The 8,217-nt window shown below is 40.4% G+C and overlaps 1 protein-coding gene across 1 annotated transcript in view; it reads right to left on the minus strand.

Moving 5' to 3' along the window:
• SLC35F3 (solute carrier family 35, member F3) overlaps nt 1-8,217 on the minus strand; it is an 840,786-nt gene that overhangs the window by 577,967 nt on the left and 254,602 nt on the right. The gene's annotated exons all lie outside the window — the stretch shown is intronic.

Consider the following 8,217-nt stretch of genomic DNA (forward strand, 5'->3'; position numbering starts at 1 on the left):
AAGAGCAGAGAGCGGGACCCTACCCAGAGAAGCAGTGATGCCTGAAATGGAGCCAGAGATGATGACGTGGAGCGATGGAGCAGCTGGAGACTTTAGAGCCAGAGAGGGAGAGCGACTGTGTGCTGAAGACCTGGGGGCACAGGGGAGGGGGGTTAGGATTGCATGGAGGGGATTATAACCATGGCAATGAGAGACAATATATGATAGAATGAATGAAAAACTAATGTTCTCCCATGTAAACTACCACATAATTCACACACAAAAAAATAAATTAATTAAAAAAGAAAAAGATGTATTGCTCATTACTGGTGATTGGAATGCAAAGGTTGGGAACAAAGAGGAAGGATCAGTAGCTGGAAAATATGGCCTTGGTGATAGAAATGATGCTGGAGATTGCATGATAGAATTCTGCAAGACCAATGATTTGTTCATTTCAAATACCTTTTTTAGACAGCATAAGAGACGATTATACACATGGACCTCACAAGATGGAATACTAAGAAATCAAATTGACTACATCTGTGGAAAGAGATGATGGAAAAGGTTCATATTATCAGTGAAAACAAAGCCAGGGGCAGATTGTGGAACCAACCATCAGTTGCTCATATGCAAATTCAAACTGAAGCAGAAGAAAATGAAAACAAGTCCACGACAGCCAAAATATGACCTTGAATATATCCCACCTGAATTTAAAGATCATCTGATGATCAGATTTGATACATTAAACACTGAAGACCAAAGACCAGAAGAGTCATGGGATGACATCAGGAACATCATACAGGAAGAGAGCAAAAAGTCATTAAGAAGACAAGAAAGAAGGAAAAGACCAAAATGGATGTCAGAAGAGAAACTGAAACTTGCTCTCCAGCACAGAGATGCTAAAGCAAATGGAAGAAATGAGGAGGTATAAGAGCTGAACAAAAAAGTTCGAAGGTTAGCTCAAGAATACAAAGTCAAATATTACAACCAAATGTGCAAAGATCTGGAGTTAGAAAACCGAAAGGGAAGAACATGCTCAGCATTTCTCAAGCTGGGGGAACTGAAGAAAAAATTCAAACCTCAACTTTCATTATGGAAGCATTCTCTGGGAAAATTATTGAAAGATGCAGAAAGCATCAAAAGAAGATGCAAGGAATACACAGAGTCACTGTACCCAAAGGAAATGGTTGATGTTCAACCATTTCAAGAGGTAGCATATGATCAACAGCCAATGATACAGAAGGAAAAAGTCCAAAGTGCATTGAAGGAATTGGCAAAGAACAAGGCACCATGAATTTATGGAATGAAAATGGCAATCTTTCAAGAAAGTGAGGTGGTACTGGAGTCACTTACTCATCTCTGCCAAGATATCTGGAAGACAACTATCTGGCCAACTGATTTGAAAATATCTGTATTTATGCCCATTCCAAAGACAGGTGACCCAACAGAATGAGGAATTCATCGGACAATCTCTTTGATATCCCATGATAGTAAAGTTTTACTAAAGGTAATATAGAAATGGCTGCAAGCATACATTGACAGAGAACTTCCAGAGGTTCAAACTGGATTCAGAAGGGGACGTGGAATGAGGGATATCATTGCTGATGTCTGATGGATCTTGGCTGAAATCAGAGAATACCAGGAAAGATGTTTACCTGCGCTTTAATGATTATGTAAAGGCTTTTGATTGTGTGGATCATGACAAGCTATGGACAACATTGTGAAGTATGAGTATTCTGAAACACTTAATTGCACTCATGAGGAATCTGTACCTGGACCAAGAAGCAGTTGTTTGAACAGAACATGGGAACACTGAATGGTTTAAAATTAAGAAAGGTGTGCGACAGGGTTGTTTTCTTTCACCATACTTATTCAACTTGTATGCTGAGCAAATAATCCAAGAAGCTGGGTTATATGAAGAAAAACGTGTCATCATGATTGGAGGAAGACTCATTAGCAACCTGCGATATGCAGATGATACAATCTTGCTTCCTGAAAGTGAAGAGGACTTAAAATAGTTACTGATGCAGATCAAAGAGTACAGCCTTCGGAATGGATTATATCTTAATGTAAAGAAAACAAAAACCCTTATCACTGGACCAATAAACATTCTTATCAATGGAGAAAAGATTGAAGTTGTCAAGGACTTCATTCTTCTTAGATAAACTATCAACACTCATGGAAGCAGCAGTCAAGAAATCAAATGACGTATTGCATTAGGCAAATCAGCTGCACAATAGTTTTTTTAAGTGTTGAAGAGCAAAGATATCAACTTGAGGACTAAGGTACACCTGACCCAAGCCATAGTATTTTCAATAACCTCATATTCATGCGAAAGCTGTACGAAGTGAATAAGGAAGACCATAGAAGACTTGATGCTTTTGAGTTATGGTGTTGGAGGAGAATATTGAAATTGCCATGGACTGCCAAAAGAACAAACAGATCTGTGTTGGAAGAAGTACAACCAGAATGCCGCTTGGAAGTAAGAATGGCCAAACTTCATCTCTCATATTTTGTACATATTGTCAGGAGGGACCCGTCACTGGAGGAGGATATCATGTTCGGTAAGGTGGAGGGTCAGAGAAAAAGAGTAAGATCCCCAGTGAGATGGATTGGTAATATGGCAGCATCAATGGGCTCAAGCGTGGCAACAATTGTGAGGTTGGCCCAGGATCGGGCAGTCTTTCGTTCTGTTGTGCCTAGGATCGCCATGAGTTGGTACTGACTCAATGGCACCTAACAACAACAACAACAACAACAAAAATGTGATGGCTAAGGAGCTCTGGTAGTGTAGTAGTTACGAGTCGGGCTGCTAACCTCCAGTTCAGCAATTTCAAATTACCAGTCATTCTGTGGGAGAAAAAATGAGGCTTTCTGCTTCCATAAAGATCTACTGCATCAGAAACTCGATACAGGGCCGCCATGAGTCAAAAATGACTCCATGTCACATGGCCACCATCACCACCAATGTGACGGCTGGGATGGTGACTGATATTTATGATATTGCTCCTTGCAATTGTTATTCCAGGTTTGTACAGGTCAGTCTGGAATGCAGTTGACTCTTTGTGATGGTAAATTCTGAAAAGAACTGCTCACAGTAGTAAGTTGTTAAAAGCACAGATGAATATTTCAATGTATGTTTCCTCAAAGTGGGAAATGTATCATTTCTTTCTATAGAACTCAAGCAGTAGGAAGTTATTGTACTTAGCTTCTAGCTCATCATCATTTTACAGCTAAATGTTTTCATGTTGTAGGTTATCAGGCACATCAGCTGGTTCCACAGTGAATAGGTAGCAGAGATGTTCAGTTCCATCCCTTTAGTTTTCATGTCCTTGAAACTTTCATTAAATGCAGTCATTAGTTTCACATATTCACCAGCATATTCAGGTGTCATAGAAGCCTTTTGTCCTTCCAAAGTGAGGAAATGCATCATGTTTTTCCTTAGTTTACCTTCAAATGATTCCACATTTGAAAGCATGGAGCTGAGAAATTGGTTGGGTTCCTGCAGCTTGATGTTCAGCTCTGAGAGGTACTTGGTAATGTTCACCATAAGCGCTAGATCACACAGCCACTTGCTATCCTTGAGTTCCCTGACAGGGTTTCCCTTTATCTCCATGAACTTCTTGACTTCATCCCACAGTTCGTAAAACCTCATAAGCTGGTTCCCACGACTCAACCAACGCATTGCACAGTGACAAACAGGATCACCATATTCCGAGTCAAGATCATTCAGTAACTCCTTAAACTGGTGGCTACTAAAACCTCTACTTTTGACAAACTTTACGCATAATAATACTGTGGACATCACATTGTTGAGCCACAACCGTGCACAGAGATTTACCTGGTTTGATCTGGAGTCATGCCAATGACTGTATTCATCTTAGCCAGGGCATGATAGTCTAAGATATCCACTCATATGTCTAGTACTTGGTGTTGACTGCTAACCGGGCCTCTCTCTCCAAGTGATTTTTCATCTTCCAGGAGAACAACCCAAACTTCTTCACATGGTGGTCTTAGGGATCTCTAAGAGTGAAGGTGGAAGTTCTACAGCCCTCCGAGACCTAGCCTGAAAAGATGCACAGTATTACTCTGAAACTTCTGCTATATTGGACCAAATAAGACAGGGTCCACATGAGACATCTGATCAAGTCCAGAGATAGTGTGGCAATAGTGACTCATGAGTGATTATTATAGGTAGCAGACATGTGGTGGTCAGATAACCACAGACCACAATTTCATTAAGAGACTTGATTTCTTGAAACTTGTCATTGTGAATTAATGAAGGTTTGCAGAGCATATCATTAGTGCTACATTCATTAAATCACATACTTCGTTTCATCTCAATGATTGCAGTCCCCTCCATGCAACAGCAGTTATCCTGCTTTGCCCCTGCAGTTCTTATTTTCATTTCACCCTCCTTCCCAAACCTTCTGAACTTTGGCCTTAGATCTTGAATGGTTGACCATTCCATGGTGAGCACACCTTACTAGTATTGCTGTTCCCCCTATATACCTGCCTACCACTGGGCTGAAAATTGGGTCACAAGGGTGAGTTCCGTTCCAGACCTGAAGTGTACCTAAGGGCCACACTCTCAGATTCTTACCGTCTTCGTGAAGTGACTTTTGACCAACATTTGAGAAAAAACTCTAATAAGATTTTTTTATTTTATTTTAATTCAAAATGTATTAGTCTAACATACCAAATCAGGAGGCATTAGTTCTTAGAAGTAGGCATGCTGAGGGTATGAACAGTAGCCAGCTGAAACATTCAGAACAACAACAACAACAAAAACCCAGTAAGGCAACTGTAAGAACCTAAACAGATCTCAAGAATCCCTAAAATCAGTTTTCATTTACAGTATATAGGACTGAGGTAGAGTATATATGCCTGACCCAAGCCATGGTATTTTCAATAACCTTATATGCATGTGAAAGGTGGACAGTGAAAAGTGAGACTATAGAAGAATTGGATGCATTTGAGCTATGGTGTTGGTTGAAGACCACTAAAAGTAACATGGAATGTCAAAAGAACAAACTAATCTATGTTGGAAGAAGTGCAGCCAGAATGCTCCTTGCAAGCCAGGCTAGCCAGACTTTGTCTCTCATACTTCAGACATATTGTCAAGAGGGACCAGTCCCTGGAGAAGAATATCATTTTTGGTGAAATGGAAGGTCAGAGCAAAAGAGGAAGACCCCCAACTAGATAGATTTGTACAATGAAACAGTGACGGGCTCAAATGTAGCAACGATTGTGAGGTTAGTGAAGGACCAGGCAGTATTTCATTCTATTGTGTGTAGAGTCACTGTGAGTCGGTACTGACTAATGGCATCTAACAACATATAGGTAAGGAACTAACAATTGCTCTGCAATAGTCTCTTAAAAGAATCCTGATGTAGTGTTGTAGGATAAGCACTCGACAACAAGGTTGGTTTGAACTGCAAGATCAGTGATTCAAGCTCACCTGCCGCTCCTTAGAAACCCTATACAGGGTCGCTATGGTTCAGAAACAACTCGAAGGCATTTAACAACAACATTCTCATAATATCAGGATATAAAATGAGGCTCATGTTCAACTCTGACAATCAAAATTCCTAAGAAAGCAGAATAGAACAGCACACATTTTAGAAAAACTTTCACTATGAATCATTTCAGGGGCCAACATTACTCATAGAAAAATTAGCTCATAACTAGAATTATGTGTTCTCTACTAATGCACAATAAATCCCTGTGGTCAAACAAATTACAAGACATCAAACACATACATACATGAGGGTAAGTAAAACAACAACAACAACAAAAAAAAAAACAAAAAAAAATCGCTACTAGGGTTCCCGTTCAAATACTGATAGATTTATTCCAAACAAAGCATATTTGAACATGCCTCTGCAAACAGTAGTCTCATTAGAGTGCCTTCAAAGAAAAGGTCCAATCTAAAAAATGACTTTTGTCTTTTCCCTCTGTGTTTTAGTTTTTTGATGTACACAAAACTACTCAGGAATATATTGTTGTTGTTGTTGTTAAGTGCCATCGAGTCGGGTCCGACCCATAGCGACCCTGTACAGGGTTTCCGAGGGTGTAAATCTTTACTGGAGTAGAAAGCCTCATCTTTCTCCCGCGGAGCGGCTGGTAGTTTCGAACCGCTGACCTTAAGGTTCGCAGCCCGATTCGTAACCACTACGCTACCATTTAAAAAACTCAAGGGCACATTCTGCAAGCCTGCCTCCTGGTTGCCAGCACATAGCCTTTCTCTTTCCATAAGTCTAGAATCCTCAGCTGCTCCTTCTCTTCATGTCCCCATCTCTGCCTCCATCTCTGGTGTTGCTGCTTCTCTGCATAGGGTCCTGTATTCTGTTTGTGCTCTTCTTCCTTGATGGTCCTAGGGTCCTCTATTCCTGGATTGTAAGATTAACTACTCCCCCCTTTAATAAGAATCGTATCCCCATTTTCTTTCACCAGACCCATCTGGACAAGAAGAAAACTATACAGTGGTCCTCAGTTGCTTTTGTTGTTGTTGAGAATATACACTGAAGAACATATACCAATGCAATAATTTTACATGTACAATTTAGTGACAAAGATTACAAACTGTTCTTCGAGTTGTTCAACCATTATCACCCTCATTTCAGAGCTGATCCTCCCACATTATCATCAAGTCATTGCTCCCCAGGGTTCCTAGCTAATCTTTTTTTTTTTTTTTACATTTTTATTGTGAACTGAGTGATTGTTTACATGAGAGAACATCAGCTGTACACCATCACTTCCTTGCAATGATTACAATCTCCTCCATGCATCATCCTTCAACAGTATTTGCTTCTATTCCCTCTGTTTTGTTTTAAACAATGACTTTTGATAGAATTTTCTAGGCCAGTTAAATTCAAGGCAGAAAACTCAGCTAAGAAAGTCATGACAACAGTATAGTTTGGGGGACTTTAAGGAATAAACTTGATCGATTTTCTCAAAGGATACAGGATAATCACGGGGACTTATTATGAAAAAAGTTATTTTCAAAATTGAAAAATGAATTTGTGAAAAAACGGCCAGGAAAGTTATGCCCAGGAATTGTTTTTCTATCATAACAATGCGTCTGTTCATTCTTCAAGGGTAGCTAGGACTGTCCTATGATAATTTTGTCAGGAAACTGTACCCTATCCAATTGATAGTCCTATGCTTTCCCTTTAGACTTCTTTTGGTTCCCTCAAACTCAAAAAACATTGAAAAGGAACATGAGTTCAGTCCCTTGAGAATGCCAAAACTGTTAGACGTGGCAGAGATCAAAGGCGCAGAATTCTTCAGGAAAAGCTTTAAGAGACAGAAACGCCACCTTCAGAACTACGCAGAACTAGATGGAGGATACATCTAGAAACAATAACTCCAAATTTGTATATTTTTGTTTAATAGAGGTTTTTATGATTTTTCAGCAAATATTTATTGACACTGGTTTGCATTCTACTTCCATCAGCTCCCATTTGAGAAGTAGGTCTGCAGCTAAAGATTTTATTGTTGTCTGGGGGTTGAGTAGAGAGAAGAGGTTTGACCAGGGAGATGACAGAAGTTAAAACTCTATTGTCATAAGTGGGGAGGCAGAGGAAGAGGGACCCCCACATCCCCGGCATCTTTCCCGCTATACATCCTGGACACTGAAAACCCAGGCACCATCAGACATGGAGATTTCTTGATTTTCTGAGCTGTCTGGAGCCCCAGACAATGAACCTAGGAAAGCAAGGAGACAACTATGGCTGGAACAATGGAAAGAGTGGTTCTAGGTGAGGACGGGAAGATAGAAGTTGGGACAGAAAAACAAGTCTGAGGAACTTCGAGATTTTTCCTTGCAGTGACAAGACAATCAGTGTAGCAGTTTGACCTGCTGTGCTCAGCGCCAATGCGAACTCATGAACCAGACAGCCCTTGCTCTAAGGTGGTGGTTTCACTCTAGCATGCATAAACTAATTGAAACGAGAGTACTGCCTCTTCCTTCACCTCCCATTCAGGTCTTAAAGCACGGGTGCTATTCAGAGTTCAGTGCATCATCTTCCCCCTCTCCAGACTCTTGATTCAGGTCTAGTTTGGTGGGGAACAGGTGAGAAGAAAACAGTAAAACAGATAGCTCTCATCAAGAACAAACAAGATGGTGGATCGGGTGGAAGTGTTATAAAGAGCTCCGTCAGAAACAACACAGAATACCCGACTGAGCAGGCTCAGAGGACGGTCCCAGAACTCTGAACCACATATAAAGGAATA

The sequence above is a fragment of the Chrysochloris asiatica genome, unplaced genomic scaffold (genome assembly GCF_000296735.1).
Source record: "Chrysochloris asiatica unplaced genomic scaffold, ChrAsi1.0 scaffold00119, whole genome shotgun sequence".
Classification (NCBI taxonomy): Eukaryota; Metazoa; Chordata; class Mammalia; order Afrosoricida; family Chrysochloridae; genus Chrysochloris; species Chrysochloris asiatica.